At 41.3% G+C, this 19381-nt stretch overlaps 1 protein-coding gene across 1 annotated transcript in view; it reads right to left on the reverse strand.

The window, feature by feature from the left end:
- The window catches only part of AMN1 (antagonist of mitotic exit network 1 homolog), an 84983-nt gene extending 77693 nt beyond the window's left edge, over window positions 1-7290 (reverse strand). The window contains exon 1 of the mRNA XM_059935606.1: window positions 7273-7290. The gene's annotated coding sequence lies outside the window, so the exon portion shown is untranslated. The remainder of the gene's footprint in view (window positions 1-7272) is intronic.
- Window positions 7291-19381: the final 12091 nt, after the last annotated feature.

The following is a 19381-nucleotide window of genomic DNA, read 5'->3' on the forward strand; positions in this document are numbered from 1 at the left end:
TGCGGGGGTTTCAGTAGTTGTGGCACGTGGGCTCAGTAGTTGTGGCTCGTGGGCTCTAGAGCCCAGGCTCATTAGTTGTGGCGCACGGGCTTAGTTGCTCCACGGCATGTGGGATATTCCTGGACCAGGGCTCGAACCCGTGTCCCCTGCATTGGCAGGTGGATTCTTAACCACTGCACCACCAGGGAAGTCCCTATAGGATCTTTAAAACAAGTACATTTTTAATGAACTAAGGTGAATAAAGGTACAACTAAAAACTGTCCAAGAAAAAAGATGCAATGAAAACCACTAAAGGTTTAAAGAAGGGGATTGTTACCATTTGGGCTGCAGTGTGAAGAATGGAGGAAGCTGTGGGGAGTGAATCACAGCATGTCTTGAACAGAGCTGAGCCTGGTGGTGGTTTCCCCAAAGGCTACACCTCTCCAGAGCCCCCACCTAGAATCCTCAACACCCTTACAAGCAGGTGGAAGGTGCCCTCCAGGGAAAAAGAACCGTAGTGGTGGTGGTGGTGGTGTCAGTGGTGCTGCTGGAGATGGTGGTAGTGGTGATGGTGTTACCGAACACAAGTCCATGTGCCTGACACACAGTGAGGCCAAATAATACTGAAATGACAGAGTTTAGAGCAGAGAAAAGTTTATTGCAAGGCCACACAAGGAGACCGGCAGCTCATGCATTAGAAAAACCTTGAACTCCCCAAAGGCTTTCAGCAAAGCCTGTTTAAAGCCCAGGCGAGGGAGGGGCATGGTTAGTTGTTGCAGACTTCTTTGTGTTGGAGCCTTTGTTCTGGCAGCTGTCCACGTAGGGCAAGTCATGATGTTCCTGTAAACCTCCAACAAGATAAATGTTAATCTCTGTTCTGCAACTTTTTATCTCTATATGAATGAACTCTTAAAAGTCAGAGCCTTGAGAATAAGCTATCCTGTATATTTCAGGCTATAGGCAACATTCTTTTACAAAAGGTGCAGAGCGAGCATGACTAAGCACAGGCAACAAAGCACAAAGTTTAAAGTAAAATGGAACAGATCTAATATGGAGTCAGATTTGTTCTTCCTTATTACAATGGCATCAGGAAGCCTGTGTATCTACAGGACCTCAGTGCCTGGGGCTCTGAAGCCTTTGACCCTGGGTTGCTGTCATGGCAGTGATAACACTTGTAATCTCTTCATCATAGACCCCTAAATCTCAGAAACATGGAACCTGCATGGTTGGGCTCTGACCTCAGAGTCTGAACCCTTATTTTGGCCCAAGATTAGTGTGATATTGTGATTTATAGCAAGAAATATATATTTGTTCTTTGTCCTGTTTCTGGCAAAGAGCTCCTAAAACCCTTGTACTTTCCTAAGCAATAAGAGCAAGGGAAGCATCTTTTGTTATAGTATTTGGTCTTTGTTCCTGAAACAGCTTCAGAGGAACATCTTGTTCTAATAGAGAAGAACAAATCTGACACCATATTAGATCTGTTCCTTTTGCTTTAACCTTACTTTAAACTGACACCATATTAGACCTGTTCCTTTTGCTTTAACCTTACTTTAAACTGACACCATATTAGATCTGTTCCTTTTGCTTTAACCTTACTTTAACCTTTGTGCTCTGTTGCCTGTGCTTAGTCATGCTGGCTCTGCACCTTTTGTAAAAGAATGTTGCCTATAGCTTGAAATATACAGGATAACCTGTGACTTGACCTGAACAGAGAATAACATCTGTCTTGTTCCAGGTTTACAGGAACATGGTGACCTGACCAACATGGACAGTTGCAAGAACAAAGGGTCCAACACCAAGAAGTTTGCAACAACTAACCATGGCCCTCTCTCAACTTGCCTTTAGAAGGGCTTTGCTGAAAGCCTTCGGGGAGTTTGGGCTTTTTAAGGCGTGAGCCACCCATCTCCTTGCATGGCCCTGCAGTAAACCTTTCTCTGCTCCAAACTCCGAACTTCAGTATTGTTTGGCCTCACTGTGAGTTAGGCACAGGGACCTGAGTTCGGTAACATTGTTATTGATAAAAAGCCCGTTTCAACTACACCTGAGTTTATGTTAATGAGTTGACTTTTGGAAAGCTCCTAAGGATGGGGGCTGGTTGCCAAGGGAACCAGCTAGTGATTAGATGGTTGGAACTTTCAGCCCCTGCCCCCCCAACCTCTGGGGAGGGGAGAGTGGCCTGGGACTGAATCAATCACCAATGACCAATGATTTAATCAATTGTGCTTGTGTAGTGAAGCGTTCATACAGATCCAAAGGAAGAGGTTCAGAAAGCTTCCAGGTTGGTGAACACATGGAGATTTGGGGAGGGTGGCACATCCAGAGAGAGCATGGAAGATCAATGCCTCTTCCCCTAAAACTTGCTCTATATATCTCTTCCATTGGTTGTTCCTGAGTTATATCCTTTCATAATAAACAGGTAGTACGTAAAATATTTTCCAGAGTTCTATGAGCCACTTTAGCAAGTATAATTGAACCCAGGGAGGGGAACCTCCAATTTATAGCTAGAAGGTCAGAAGCCCAGGTGACAACCTGGACTTGCAATTGGCATCTGGTGGGAAGGCAGTCTTGTGGGACTGAATCCTTAACCTATGGGATCTGATGCTGTCTCCAGGTAAATAGTGTCAGAATTCAGTTTAATTATAGGACACCCAGCTGGAATTGCAGAACTGCTTGATGTGTGGAAAACCTACACAGCTGGGGTCAGAAGTGAAGTAGTGTAGTAGTGTAGTATTTGTCATGGTCCAAATGTGGATTGGAAAAGAATTTCCAGACACAAGGCAGAATATAAAGAAGATAGAATTTATTAAAGGGAAGGGTCACTGCCAGAACAGCGGGCCGACTTCCTGATAATCCAGGAGAGCCGACCCCAAGCAACGGTTACTGGCCTGTTTTTATAGCCAGGGAACAAAGGAACATGCGACTCACCTGCTGATTGGGCATGGTATGCATCCTTCCAGTGTGCAGAGCGGGAGAAGAACAGGACAAATACCTTTCCTTATATGGGCTGGGAAAGGAGCAGGGCATGCTGCTTGGGAGGGCTCAGGGATATTGTAATGGTCACTATGTGACAGAGTGATAAGAGTCTGGTAACTCTCTGTCCCTGCGATGTTGGCCTTTGAGTTTATCTTGTTCTTTGTCCTTGGAGTACCATAGTATTGAGAGTAGAGGAGAAAAACACAGAAGTGAGTTTTCCTTAGACTGAGTCACTTGACTCCTAAGTAATTCAATTTCTTCACTTGTAAAATGGCAATAGTAATATAGTACCATACCTAAAACCCATGAGGACAAGTATGTCTCAGAATTCAAAACTTTCAGGATTTTAGAAAGATGTCATGGTACATATACCAGATATTATGAGACACCCCCATGGGGGTCTAGGGCATAATCAAAACATTAACGTTTCTGCATTGAAAGATATCAAAATTATGGTGGACAGACTCTTAAGATGGCCCCACAATCCCCACCTCCTGGTGGTATGTGATCTTGTCCCTTCAAGTGTTGGGCAGGACCTGTAACTTTCTTCTGACTGAAAGAATAAGGCAAAGGTAATAGGATGTATATGATTAGACATATGTGATTATGTGATTATGTTATGTAGGATTGCAGCACTCATCTTGCTGGAGTCTCAGTCTCCGCCTCCCCTCGCCCCACTTCTTCCCGGCTTTGTCATGTGATGACATTAGGGGACCCCACACAATCAGGATGTAGGCAATCTCTGGCTGACAGGCAGAAAAAAACAAAAACAAAAACAAAAACACCTGAACTGAAGCCCTCAGTTCTACTAACTCAAGGTATGCATTCTGCCAATAACACAAGTGAGCTTGGAAGTGGATCCTTCCCCATCTGAATTCAGAAGAGACTGCAGTCCCAGCTGACACCTTGATTGAAGCCTGGTGAGTCCCTAAGCAGAGGACCCAGCTAAGCCACACTCAGACTCCTGACCAACAGAAACTTAGAGACAGTTAATATGTGTTGGTTTAAATCACTAACTTTGTAGTAATATCATTACACAGCAATAGAAAACGAATAAAGGTATGGCTATTCATGCTTTTCCCTGATCTTTAAAATTAATAAATAAAAGATATAAAAAATTATAAATAATTGAAATAGCCTCACATCTGTTTGAGACAAATTTTGCCACCAAAAGAGTTTGGGCAGCAAATATAGGAAAAGTCTGTTGGTTTTCAGAGGTTTTTTGTTTCTGAATTACAGATTAGGGATTGTGAGCTTGAGGTATATAAATTTGCGGGGTTGCTGTTGGATGAAAAAAGATCCCATGTGTAATGCGCTTGGAATAGGATTTACCACCCAGGAGTACTCCATAAATATTGGCCACTCTTATGATTAGAATCAGAGCTTCTGGGGCAGGTCAGCCTGTCTGCTCTGTTATTCCTTGCCAAGTCACTTTTCCTCTCAGGTTCCCCATCTCTAACAGGAGGGCCTCTCAGAGGAGTCCAGAAAGGGTCAGAAACACCTAGGTGTTGAGCCCCTGCTCTGGGGAGCCTCTGGGCTGGGTGCTCAGTGAGCTGTAATGTGAATTGCTCTTGAATGAAAAGGCCTATGGTCTGCTTGTGGCCTTACTGCAGAAGAGATGCACAACCCTGGGGAAATGGCTTCTTGATGAGTCTCAGTTTTTCTGTCTGTCAAATGGAGCTGGTTGGGCCTTCCCACTTAATTATTTGTATGACAAGATATACTCACTCTGGACTGAGGGATTATTTTTGTCTTGAATATTATTTGAGGGGAAGAACAGGTGCAAGGGTTTGCCTGGCCTCTCCTCATATACACAAAGGAAACAGAAATGTTCCTGACCCTAATCCTAAGCCCCACCCCTACCCCCACACAGAGCACAGAGGAGGGGCTCCTTTCTTCTTGCCTAGTCTTCTGTGCAACTGGAGTGGGGACTGCAGTTCTCCACCTGCCCAGAACACCATACCCACCTCTGCATTCCTCATATCTCACACAGAAAAGATCTGTGTCAGTACCCCTCTCCCACTTCCCCCACTAGACTGTGGGTTCATACAGGCAGCCCAATGCCCTGCATGTACCTTGGCAAAAGTAGACTCAGTGAAAATAGGAAGAGTGGGGAGTTTACCAGGTGAACAGGAGGGTGAGACAACACTTCCCACCTGGACATGTACTGATGACAGCCCCAGGGATGGTCAGAGTAGTCAAAGTTGGTTATATTTTGAAGATTGAACCAATAGAGTTGCTGAAGGACTGGAAGTAAGGGAAAGAGAGAAATAAAGGTGTTGTTCATTCATTCATTTTCAACTAATAATTACTGGTTATTGACTAGATACCAGGTACTACCTAAGATGCTTCAGGTACAGTGGCAAACAAGAGAAGGACCCTGATCTCAAGGAGCTTTCATTCTAATTGATGGAGATAAGCAATAAACAAAATATTACAGAAACTAAGTGCTAAGAGGAAAACAAAAGAGGGCGATGCAACAGATTATGAGGTAGGATAGATGTGGCTGAAAACCCAATGCAAAATGCTTTAACTTTAAGGTTTTTATCTCACATGAAAAGTCAAAGGAGGATGGTTCCAGGGCTGGTTACTCAGTGGCTCAATGGCATTGTGACTCCAGCTCAGCATCTCTGTGATTCTCTTGAGTTTTCCTCTCATGCTTGTAAGATGGTTCTGTGGGTCTAAGCAATATATTCTCAAGCTAAGGTGTCTGGAGGCAGGGAAAATGGAACTGTGTTTTCTCACATCTCCCTTTCTAAGAGCACAAAATATTTGCCTATAAGAACCCCCAGCAGTACCCTTGTATTATAGCACATACCATGACTAAACTAATTATTGCCAAGGGAAATGAGACATCACCTTTGGCTTAGATCAGTTGTGCTTTATCTCTTGGGTTGGGGATGGGCCTGACTGCCCCTGTAGCATATGGCCACTTGAACAAAATCAGGGTTCTGTTAAAAGAGAAGAGGAGGGCCCAGGGAATTAGTGTAAGCAACAAACACTGTCATCCACAGAGAGTCAGGGAATAATTAAAAGGGGCAGTAAGTTGGTCTCCCTAGAGATGGTAATGTTTTACTTGAGACTTGTCAAGAAGTTGTCAGTCTTATGAAACCTGGAGACTAGCATTCACGTGTAAAGAGCAAATGCTCTGCTTATGGGTACAGGGTTTCTTTTTAGGGGGATAAAGATGTTCCAAAATTGACTGCGGTGATGCTTGCACAACTCTGAATATGTTAAAATCTATTAAATTATATACTTTACAAGGATATGACTAGATCTGATAGGCATTTTTAACAGATCAATTTGGAGCCATAAATTTGGGAAGAGTATCTGCAAAACAAATAACTGAAGAAGACTAGTACCTAGAGTATTAAAAGTACTCCTACAAATCAGTATGATAAAAGAAAAAGAACACAATTAGAAAATTTGCAAAGTACTTGAGTAAGCAGTTCTCCAAAAGAGGAAATGCAGATAGTCAATAAAGACATGAAAAATGTTCAATCTTATTAATTAACCAGGGAAATACGTATTAAAACTGCAATAATGGGGGCAGAGTCAAGATGGTGTAGTAGGAGGACATGGAATTAGCATCTCCTCACAACTAGGGCATCTACCAGGCACCTGTGGGGGACCATAGACACCTAAGGGGATGGGAGGAAACCCCAGCGACCAGGTAGGATGTGAGGTGTGGGGGGAGTGAAAGGGGAGGAGAACTGGAGGTGGGATGGGACTGGCACCCCTGAGGGGCAGCTTGGGGAGGGGAAGGGATCCCACCCCAGAAGGCGGGAAAATGGGGAACCATTGGGAGGACAGAGGATCAAAAGGGAGCGTGGTCAGGTTTCCCCTGACCACTTGGATCCCCAGAAACCTGCTGAGATCCTGGGCCTGATCCTCTGCCCACCTAGGCCCCCTGCAGCCAGGTGGGTCCTGAGGGAGGGAAGGGGGAGCAAAAGTAAAGGCTGGGCCTCTGGGACGGCACCCCTGAGGGGCAGCTGGGGGAGGGGAGGAGTTCCTACACCCAGAGGGATCCACCCACGGTTAGAGGTCCAGTGGGGAAGGGGGAGACCCTGGGGGAGACGGTGGGGGAGGGGTGCGAAGGAACAGAACAGAGCGGAGCCAGCGCCTTCCCTGTCCACTTAGGCACTGGGGAGCCTGTTGAGCTCCCAGGCCTAATCCTCTGCCCTCGGAGCCTCCCTTCTGCCGCACAGAGCCCAAGCCCCCCCATACACCCCCACCCAGGGCTCTACCTCTACACTCGGAGAGCCCCTCCAACAGAGCTGGGCCTAAACCCCACCCACACACCCTCACACAGGGCCCTACCTCCAAACTCCGGAACTCCACACTCCAGAGGCCCTCCTTTCCACATGCTGCCTCTCTCCTTCTGCACAGGTCCTAAGCAGAGGCCCCACCCCATGCTTGAACGTTGCCCTGCCTAGGCCCCGCCCCACGCTCAAACATCACCCCCCCACCCGCCTAGGTCCCGCCCCACCTAAACCCCGCCCCTGCCTAAGTTCCACCACCCAACTAAACTCCGCCCCTCTATAGCCAAGGCTTTTTTTTTTTTCTTCTTTCTTCCTCTGTTAGATCGGGGTTCTGTTTTACCTTGTTGATTCATTGTTGTTGATTCTTTTATATTTCTATTTTTCCAAATGAAGCTTTTATTTTTCTAATTTTATTTTATTGTTTATACTTTGTTAGTGATCTCTCCTTTTGGCTTGTTGCCCCCCACCCTTTTTTTTTCTTTTTTCTGCTGTGGTTTTATTTTACCTTGTTGCAGTTGTTTCAATTATGCTTTTATTTTTCCAAAAATTTTTTTATCTTTCTAATTTAATTTTGTTATTTGATATTGTACTGCTCCTTTTTTTCTTTCTTTCTTCCTTTTTTTATAACATTAAATTGACCATCTTAACCATTTTTATTCAAATAAGTGTTAAAATTTATTTACTTATCTATTTTTGGCTGCATTGGGTCTTTGTTGCTGTGCATAGGCTTCCTCTAGTTGCAGTGAGCAGGGGCTACTCTTCATTGCAGTGCACAGGCTTCTCATTGAGGTGGCTTCTCTTGTTGTGGAGCACAGGCTCTAGGCACGTGGGCTTCAGTAGTTGTGGCACGTGGGCTACAGTAATTGTGGCACGTGGGCTCAGTAGTTGTGGCTCACAGACTCTAGAGCACAGGCTCAGTAATTGTGGCACACAGGCTTAGTTACTCCGTGGCATGTGGGATCTTCCCTGAAAAGGGCTCGAACCTGTGTCCCCTTCATTGGCAGGTGGATTTTTAACCACTGAGCCACCAGGGAAGCCCTTTTTATTTTTTAATTTTTTTACCGTGCCACAAAGCTTGTGGGATCTTGGTTCCCAGGCTGGAGGTAAGGCCTGAGCTCCTGTGGTGGGACCTCCAAATCCAAACCACTGGACTAACAGAGAACCTCAAACCCCAGGGAATATTAATCAGAGTGAGGCCTCCCAGAGGTCCTCATCTCAGCACCAAGACCCAGCTCTATCTAACTGCCTGCAAACTCCAGGGCTGGATGACTCAGGCCAAACAACCAGTAAGACAGGAATACAGCACCACCCATCAAAAATAAATAAATAAATAAAAGAAACGACAAAAAATATCTTACTGACGAAGGAGCAAGGTAAAAACCTACAAACCAAATAAATGAAGACAAAATAGGCAAACTACCTGAAAATGAATTCAGAGTAATGATAGTAAAGATGATCCAAAATCTCGGAAACAGAAAGAAGAAAATACAAGAAACATTTAAGAAGGATCTAGAAGAACTAAAGAGCAAACAAACAGTGATGAACAACACAATTACTCAAATTAAAAATACTCTAGAAGGAATCAATAACAGAATAACTGAGGCAGAAAAACGGATAAGTGAGCTGGAAGATAAAATGGTGGAAATAAATGCCAGGGAACAGAATAAAGAAAGAAAAATGAAAAGAATTGAGGACAGTATCAGAGACCTCTGGAACAACATTAAATATACCAACATTCGAATTATAGGGGTCCCAGAAGAAGAAGAGAAAAAGAAAGGGTCTGAGAAAATATTTGAAGACATTATAATCGAAAACTTCCCTAACATGGGAAAGGAAATAGTCACTCAAGTGACACAGAGAGTACCATATAGGATAAACCCAAAGAGAAACACGCCAATACACATATTAATCAAACTATCAAAAATTAAATACAAAGAAAAAATATTAAAAGCAGGAAGGGAAAAGCAACAAATAACATACAACAGAATATCCACAAGGTTAACAGCTGATTTTTCAGCAGAAACTCTGAAAGCCAGAAGAGAGTGGCAGGGCATATTTAAAGTGATGAAAGGGAAAAACCTACAACCAAGATTACTCTACCCAGTAAGGATCTCATTCAGATTCCACGGAGAAATTAAAACCTTTACAGAGAAGCAAAAGTTAAGAGAATTCAGCACCACCAAACCAGCTATACAACAAATGCTAGAGGAACTTCTCTAGGCAGGAAACAGAAGAGAAGGAAAAGACCTACAATAACAAACCCAAAACAATTAAGAAAATGGTAATAGGAACATACATATCGATAATTACCTTAAATGTAAATGGACTAAATGTTCCAACCAAAAGACATAGACTGGCTGAATGGATACAAAAACAAGACATGGGGACTCCCTGGTGGCACAGTGGTTAAGAGTCTGCCTGCCAACGCAGGGGACACAGATTCGGCCCTGGTCCGGGAAGATCCCACATGCTGTGGAGCAACTAAACCCGTGTGCCACAACTAGTGAAGCCCGCACGCCTAGAGCCCGTGTTCCACAACAAGAGAAGCCACCACAATGAGAAGCTCACGCACCACAACAAAGAGTAGCCACCACTCGCTGCAACTAGAGAAAGCCTGTGCACAGCAACAAACACCGAACACAGCCAAAAATAAATAAATAAATAAAATAAGACCTGTACATATGCTGTCTACAAGAGACCCACTTCAGACCTAGGGACACATACAGACTGATAGTGAGGGGATGGAAAAAGATACTCCATGCAAATAGAAATCAAAAAAAAGCTGGAGTAGCAATTCTCATATCAGACAAAATAGACTTTAAAATAAAGACTATTACAAGAGATAAAGAAGGACACTAATAATGATCAAGGGATCAATCCAAGAATAAGATATAACAATGGTAAATATTTATGCACCCAACATAGGAGCACCTCAATACATAAGGCAATTGCTAACAGCCATAAAAGGGGAAATCGACAGTAACACAATCATAGTAGGGGACTTTAACACCCAACTTTCACCAATGGACAGATCATCCAAGATGAAAATAAATAAGGAAACACAAGCTTTAAATGACACATTAAACAAGATGGACTTAATTGATATTTATAGGACATTCCATCCAAAAACAACAGAATACACTTTCTTCTCAAGAGCTCATGGAACATTCTCCAGGATAGATCATATCTTGGGTCACAAATCAAGCCCTGGTAAATTCAAGAAACTTGAAATCATCTCAAGTATTTTTCCGACCACAATGCTATGAGACTAGATATCAATTACAGGAAAAAAAAATGTTAAAAATACAAACACATGGAGGCTAAACAATATGCTACTAAAAAACAAGGAGATCACTGAAGAAATCAAAGAGGAAATCAAAAAATACCTAGAAACAAATGACAATGAAAACATGATGACCCAAAACTTATGGGATGCAGCAAAAGCAGTTCTAAGAGGGAGGTTTATAGCAATACAATCCTACCTCAAGAAACAAGAAAAAACTCAAATAAACAACCTAAACTTATACCTAAAGCAATTAGAGAAAGAAGAACAAGAAAACCCCAAAGTTAGCAGAAGGAAAGAAATCATAAAGATCAGATCAGAAATAAATGAAAAAGAAATGAAGGAAACAATAACAAAGATCAATAAAACTAAATGCTGGTTCTTTGAGAAGATAAACAAAATTGATAAACCATTAGCCAGACTCACCAAGAAAAAAAGGGAGAAGACTCAAATCAATAGAATTGGAAATGAAAAAGGAGAAGTAACAACTGACACTGCAGAAATACAAAGGATCATGAGAGATTACTACAAGCAACTATATGCCAATAAAATGGACAACCTGGAAGAAATGGACAAATTCTTAGAAAGGTATAACCTTCCAAGACTGAACCTGGAAGAAATAGAAAATATGAACAGACCAATCACAAGTAATGAAATTGAAACTGTGATTAAAAATCTTCCAACAAACAAAAGTCCAGGACCAGATGGTGTCGCAGGTGAATTCTATCAAGTATTTAGAGAAGAGCTAACACCCATCATTCTCAAACTCTTCCAAAATATTGCAGAGGAAGGAACACTCCCAAATTCATTCTATGAGGCCACCATCACCCTGATACCCAAACCAGACAAAGATACTACAAAAAAAGAAAACTACAGGCCAATATCTCTGATGATCATAGATGCAAAAATCCTCAACAAAATACTAACAAACAGAATCCAACAGCACATTAAAAGAATCATACACCATGATCAAGTGGGGTTTATCCCAGGAATGCAAGGATTCTTCAATACACACAAATCAATGTGATACACCATATTAACAAATTGAAGGATAAGAACCATATGATAATCTCAGTAGATGCAGAAATAGCTTTTGACAAAATTCAACACCCATTAGTGATAAAAACTCTCCAGAAAGTAGGCATAGAGGACACTAACCTCAACATAATAAAGGCCATATATGAGAAACCCACAGCCAACATTGTTTTCAATGGTGAAAAACTGAAACCATTTCCTCTAGGATCAGGAACAAGACAAGGTTGCCCACTCTTACCACTATTATTCAACATAGTTTTGGAAGTTTTAGCCACAGCAATCAGAGAAGAAAAAGAAATAAAAGGAATCAAAATTGGAAAAGAAGTAAAATCGTCACCGTTTGCAGATGACATGATACTATACATAGAGAATCCTAAAGAGGCTACCAGAAAACTACTAGAGCTAATCAATGAATCTGGTATAGTAGCAGAATACAAAATTAATGCACAGAAATCTCTTGCATTCCTATACACTAATGATGAAAAATCTGTAAGAGAAATTAAGGAAACACTCCCATTTACCACTGCAACAAAAATAATAAAATACCTAGGAATAAACCTACCTAAGGAGACAAAAGACCTGTATGCAGAAAACTATAAGACGCTGATGAAAGAAATTAAAGACGAAACAAACAGATGTTTGTTCTTGGACTGGAAGAATACCATGTTCTTGGACTGGAAGAAACAACATTGTGAAAAAGACTATTCTACCCAAAGCAATCTACAGATTCAATGCAATCCCTATCAAACAACCAATGGCATTTTTCACAGAACTAGAAGAAAAAATTGCACAATTTGTATGGAAACATGAAAGACCCTGAATAGCCAAAAAAATCTGGAGAAAGAAAAACGGAGCTGGAGGAATCAGGCTCCCAGACTTCAGACTATACTACAAAGCTACAGTAATCAAGACAGTATGGTACTGGCACAAAAACAGAAATATAGACCAATGGAAAAGGATAGATAGCCCAGAGATAAACCCACGCACCTATGGTCATCTTATCTTTGATAAAGGAGGCAAGAGTATACAATGGAGACAAGACAGCCTCTTCAATAAGTGGTGCTGGGAAAACTGGACAGCTACATGTAAAAGAATGAAATTAGAACACTCCCTAACACTATACACAAAAATAAATTCAAAATGGATTAAAAACCTAAATGTAAATCTAGACACTATAAAACTCTTGGAGGAAAACATAGGAAGAACACTCTTTGGCATAAATCACAGCAAGATCCTTTTGACCCACCTCCTAGAGAAATGGAAATAAAAACAAAAATAAACAAATGAGACCTAATGAAACTTCAAAGCTTTTGCACAGCAAAGGAAACCATAAACAAGATGAAAAGACAACCCTCAGGATGGGAGAAAATATTTGCAAACGAAACAATGGACAAAGGATTAATCTCCAAAATATACAAGCAGCTCATGCAGCTCAATATCAAAAAAACAAACAACCCAATCCAAAAATGGGCAGAAGACCTAAATAGACATTTCTCCAAAGAAGATATACAGATTGCCAACAAACACATGAAGGATGCTCAACATCACTAATCGTTAGAGAAATGCAAATCAAAACTACAATGAGGTATCACCTCACACCAGTCTGAATGACCTTCATCAAAAAATCTAGAAACAATAAATGCTGGAGAGGGTGTGGAGGAAAGGGAACACTCTTGCACTGTTGGTGGGAATGTAAATTGATACAGCCACTATGGAGAACAGTATAGAGGTTCCTTAAAAAACTAAAAATAGAACTACCATACAACCTAGCAATCCCACTACTGGGCATATATCCTGAAAAAACCATAATTGAAAAAGAGTCATGTACCACAATATTTCCTGCAGCACTATTTACAGTAACAGGACATGGAAGCAACCTAAGTGTCGATTGACAGATGAATGGATAAAGAAGATGTGACACATATATACAATGGAATATTACTCAGCCATAAAAAGAAACGAAATTGAGTTATTTGTAGTGAGGTGGATGGACCTAGAGTCTGTCATATAGAGTGAAGTCAGAAAGAGAAAAACAAATGCCATATGCTAACACATATATATGGAATCTAAAAAAAAAAAAAAGGTTCTGATGAACCTAGAGGCAGGACAGCAATAAAGACACAGATGTAGAGAATGGAGTTGAGGACACAGGGAGGGGGAAGGCTAAGCTGGGATGAACTGAGAGAGTAGCATTGACATATATACACTACCAAATGTAAAATAGATAGCTAGTGGGAAGCAGCTGCATGGCACAGGGAGATCAGCTCGGTGCTTTGTGACCACCTAGAGGGGTGGGATAAGGAGGGTGGGAGGGAGACGCAAGAGGGAAGGGATATCAGGATATACGTATGTGTATAGCTGACTCACTTTGTTATACAGCAGAAACTAACACACCATTGTAAAGCAATTATACTCCAATAAAGATGTTAAAAAAAAAAAAAGAATGCCAGGTGAAGAGAAAGCTACACACATGAGGGGAAGACCATGTGAAAAGGCCCAGGGCCAGCTACAAGCCAAAGAAAGAGGCCTAGAACAGATCCTTCTTTCACAGCCCTCAAAAGGAACCAGCCCTGCCAAGACCTTGATTTCAGATTTTAGCCTCCAGAACTGAAAAACAATACATTTCTATTGTAAGCCACTCAGTTTGGGGTACTGTGTTATGGCAGCCCTAGGAAACGTATTCATATGTCAATGTTCAGCCCCTTAACTCTTTTCCCTTAATAAATAGAACTCAACTATTTATATTAGCCAAGACATGGAAACAATCTAAATGTCCATTGACAGAGGAATGGATAAAGAAGATGTGGTACATATATACAATGGAATATTAGCCATAAAAAAGAATGAAATAATGCCATTTGCAGCTACATGGATGGACCTAGAGATTATCATACTAAGCAAAGTAAGTCAGAAAGAGAAAGACAAATACCGTATGATACCACTTATATGTGGAATCTAAAATATGACACAAATGAACTTATCTACAAAACAGAAACAGACTCACAGACATCGAGAAGAGACTTGTGGTTGCCAAGGGGGAAGGAGGTATTGGGAGTTTGAGACTAGCAGATGCAAATTATTACATGTAGAATGATAAACAACAAGGTCCTACTGTATAGCACAGGGAACTATATTCAATATTCTGTAATAAATCATCATGGAAAAGAATACGAAGAAGAATATATATATTTACTTATAACTGAGTCACTTTGCTGTATACCAGAAACTAACACAACACTGTAAATCAACTATACTTCAATTTAAAAAAATAATATAAATGGAAAAAAAGAAATAGAGCTCATTCCATGTCTCTACACAAAGATCTACCTCATTAGTTTATTTTCTTAACTTAAATATTTCCCTATTGGTGGTTATTTAGGTTTTTTTTCAATATTTTGTTGTTCCCTACAATGCCATAATGTACTCTCTTTATACATATATCTTTGTGCACATATGCAAGTATATCTGCAGGGTAAATTCTTAGAACTGCTTGGCCAAAGGGTAAAAAATATTATATATTAAGAATAAAAATAAGTTAGTGGCAAAAGAAGCCTCGAATAGCCAGAAAATGAAAGAGAGGTGAATCAAGTGGGGGAATAGAGTTAGTTATCTGGACAGTAGCACTGACACTACTGGGTAATGAAGTTATTGAGAGGGGTCCCACCATCTGAACCTAGAAGTCAGTTTTGCTTGTAGCCTTTGCTCTAACCAGAGACAAGTTTCTGCCCACACTTAGGATGCAGAAGTTAATTCAGAAGTATATTTGTATCTTAAATGCTCTGGTGAACTGTGAATTATATAGAAGTGCAGGGCTAGCCTCCCCGAGGAGAATGGCTCCCGGTTAAAAACCTATGTGTGATTTTTCAGACCTGGCCATAGGCAATTACAAAGGCTCTACCTGGCAGGCCTCATGGGTGGGGGGAAAGCTGCCCTCCCCACAAGGGATTTGGTGCAGGGCCAGTGCACCGCAGTCTGTGAAGGGAGATGCAGCCAAGGACTCAGGTCCCCCTGGCAGGTCATGCTCTTTGCATATTTGCATTCCTGGCCCAGGTGCCTTCATTCCTAAGTCTCTCTCTCTCTCTTTTTTTAATTGAAATATAGTTGATTATCTGAGGTCTTGAGGTCTTTTTCAGGAGGCTCTACTAAGGCCTGCTTATTGTGAAGGGAGGGTTGGGAGAGATTTGAAGACACTTTTCCCCACTCTGACTCTGTACCCAGTACTTTTCCACTCCTCACCCTTCCCCCACCTTCCTCCCCAACACACGCTCCTCAGGGTCCCTAAAACTGCTGGAGCCTTTTGTTCTGGGTCCCTCCGCAGTGAGCTGACCCTCACATCTGTGCTGATCCATCTGACCCTCTACCTGTGTGCCTTCCCATGGGGGAAAAATGGACCACGGGTAGTTGGCACCTGCTCTAGTCTCAGCCTCCTGCTTTACCATCATAGGAAGTGATTAAAGCCTTGCTGCTTTAATCGACTAATCTGACACCTGGCAGCCTAGCTCTCTCCCAACTCAGCAGAGCCCCTGACATCCCCCTTGGTAAGACTTCCAATGCTCAGTGGCCTCACCATCAATTAAGCAACAGCTACTCAGGAGTTAAGCATATTAAGCAACCTAAACATTGCCCGATCTCCACATTGCCCATTTCCACGGGACTAGGACTATCTTTGTGATAACCAGACAACAAATCTCTTTGCCCATCTTGTCTCTTTATATGAAATTCTCAGCATCACTTAACCTGCAAAGGCGCAAGAAGAGGAACTTAAATTTACTGAGTGTCTACTCTCTATGCCACTCCTTTTACATATATCATCTTGTTTAATCCTCATAACAACCCCTTGTAGTGGGGGCCATCATTCCTATTCTACAAATGAGAAAACAGAGTAACTTCCCCAAACTCAAACACCTGGCAAGCAGTGGTACCAGGACGCTAGCTGGGACCCATCTGCAGTGCTCTGTCCACCACCCATAAGGGCGGCGGTACCTTGGTTAGCTGTGGAATCTGCCTTTGCCTGGCTCTTGGGGAAGATGTCCAGAAGCACCCCAGTAGTGGGGCTGCCTGTACCTTCGGGTCGTCTTTCACACCCAGGAAGAGGTTGTCCTTCAGCCCTTTCTGGCAGCGCTCACATGTGCAGTCAAAGTAGTACTGCTTCTTCAGTTGCTTCTTGCATTCTTAGCTGACGTTAAGGAAGTCGATATAGGACATGGTCAGCTCTTCTCCTTCTGAGATCTTGCCCAGGGCCTAGAGCTCAATACTGGAGCAGGGTAAAGGAGAAGAGTCTATCAAATCTGGGGTGGGATGTATGCTCTTCAAGGTTTCAAGAAGCTGAGTCTCAAAGACAACGACCTCCACTAACACTGAGAAAACTCCAAAGGGGGAGATGTGATGTAAAGGACAGTTTTCTGGATAGTTCTGCTCTACTCATTATAACAATCAAATCTGCTTCATTCAGCTAGTTGCTCTGGAATCATCTCAAATAGACTCCCAGTAGAGGGCTGGGTTCCGTCATAAAAGCATACAAAGCTTCCACGCCTGCAATTCTCCCTGCGCATTAAGCTACTGATTGTCTATAACAAAGGAAGAGAGAAATAGTAAGGCAAAAACTCCAAACAAGAGAAGACTTGATAGTCATTTCTGGTTAGTTTGGAGACTGCTTCTCTCAGAAACACGCACATTCAGTTACTCAGATGCTTGGCCCGTTCTGTGTCTAATTATAAGCCCCCTCTTACCTTAACCTTTGGTCAAATGGTTCAGACCTAATTTATGTGAGGAGACTTATGCCTGGAGATCTCTGAGGCAAATAAAGGCCAGCTCTTTATTAGCCACAACCCCCCCAAAAAAAACTGCAATAACATAACTGTATAAGCCACTAGCTTGGTAAAAGTGGGAAAAAATGTGACATTACCAAAACATTGACAATATCAATGCAAACTCACCCTCTACTAGTTGTCAGAGTATTAAATTGGTGTAACTATTTTGGAAAAATGAGGATGCATACCTTCATGTTTATTAGACAGTGCAATATCTACAGTCTCGTAGATAAAGATCTTAGAGAAACTTGCACATAAGTACCAGGAGACATGTATCAGAATGTTCATTGTAGCACTGTTAATAACTGAAAACATCCCAAAGTCCATGACTAGTATAATCTAATGGTATTAATTATGGTATGTTATATTATAAAATTTTATACAGAGCTACAGCTATATCCATCAGGATGGATGGAGCTTACGAACATAATACTGAGAAAAAAGAAGCAAGTCACAAAAGAACATATACAGTTGGATTCCATTTATGTAATTTCAAGATTGATAAAACTAAACTATATTGTACTTATATATATATGGTAAAACTGAAGTAAAGCAACAGAATGATCCAAAACACAAATAAATAAGTACTGTGGTTATCTCAACAGGAGGGAGGAGATATGAGTAGGAAGTAGCCTTATGAAGCATAGAACTTCCATTTCTATGAAGCACAAAAGTTTTTAATTATGATGAAGTTCAATTTATATATATTTTTCCTTTGGTTGCTTATACTTTGGGTGTCATATTTTAATCCACAGACACAAAGATTTATCCCTATATTTTCTTCAAAGAGTTTTACAGTTGTAGCTCATACATTCAGATCTTTGGTACATCTTAAGTTAATTTTTGTATATAGTGGGAGGTAGAGAGTTCAACATAATTCTTTTGAATATAGTGTTCAATTTCTAAAGCTGTGTGTAGATACATGGACATTTACTTTATAACGTATTGTATATACTCTTCTGTATGTAGACTGTATTTCATAGATTTAAAAGTATAAATAAGAAATGATCACTTTGGATACTGTGTGTGGAGAGCAAGTTGTAGTGGAACAAGAGACAAATCAGGAACACCATTTGGAATGTCTCATGGGTTTTTGGATGAAGCAAAAGGGTGGATGGTGGTGCCATAACTGAGACAGCAATGAATGCAGAAAGAGCAAGGTTTGGGGGGGAGAAACAAAATTATCTTCAGGATATGTTAATTTTGAGTAGCTTTTTCAATACCCAAGCAGAGAAGTCAAAAAAGCAATTGGAGGGACTTCCCTGGCCGTCCAGTGGTTAAGACTCCGTGCTTCCACTGCAGGGGGGCATGGATTCGATCTCTGGTCGGGGAACTAAGATTCTGCATGCCACATAATGTGGCCAAATAAGTAAATAAATAAAAGCTCTTAAAAAAAAAAAAAGACAAACAATTGGATAAATGAATCTGGAGTTTAGTGAGGGAAGCAGGGCTATAGGAATCTATACCATATTGTTGTCCTAAAGCCATGGGACTGGTTGAGATTACATAGAGAAAGAGTATAGACAAAGAAGAGGAGAGTATCATGGACCCAGCTCTAGAGTGTGCTAATATTTAGAAGATAGGCAGAGAAAGAGGTAGGTACTAGAAAGGAGACTAAGAAGGAACAGCCAGTGATGAAGAATTTTGGAGACTGTGGCTTAGAGAAAAAAAATGTGTCATAGAGAGAAAAATGTTTCAAAGAAAAAAGAATGGTCAAATATTGCTAAGAGATTAACTATGATTTGGACAGAGAACTAATCATTAGATTTGACAAGATAAAAATGTTTGGCGACTTTGATAAGAGATATTTCATTGGTGATGCAGATAAAAGCCTGACTGGCTTTACACGACACACTGGGGAGTTGGACAAGTGGCCAACCTTTGGTTTATTCACGTTTTTTACAGTTTCTTTTAAATAAGATCTGTAGGCATATTATTGACCACCTGTTCTTCTCCATAAAACAACGCATGTATTGGCATTAAAGTGCACCTTGCATTGTTACATGTATTTAGCTGGTGTAGCATCAGAACTGAATCCA

Source organism: Balaenoptera ricei, chromosome 10 (genome assembly GCF_028023285.1).
Source record: "Balaenoptera ricei isolate mBalRic1 chromosome 10, mBalRic1.hap2, whole genome shotgun sequence".
Classification (NCBI taxonomy): domain Eukaryota; kingdom Metazoa; phylum Chordata; class Mammalia; order Artiodactyla; family Balaenopteridae; genus Balaenoptera; species Balaenoptera ricei.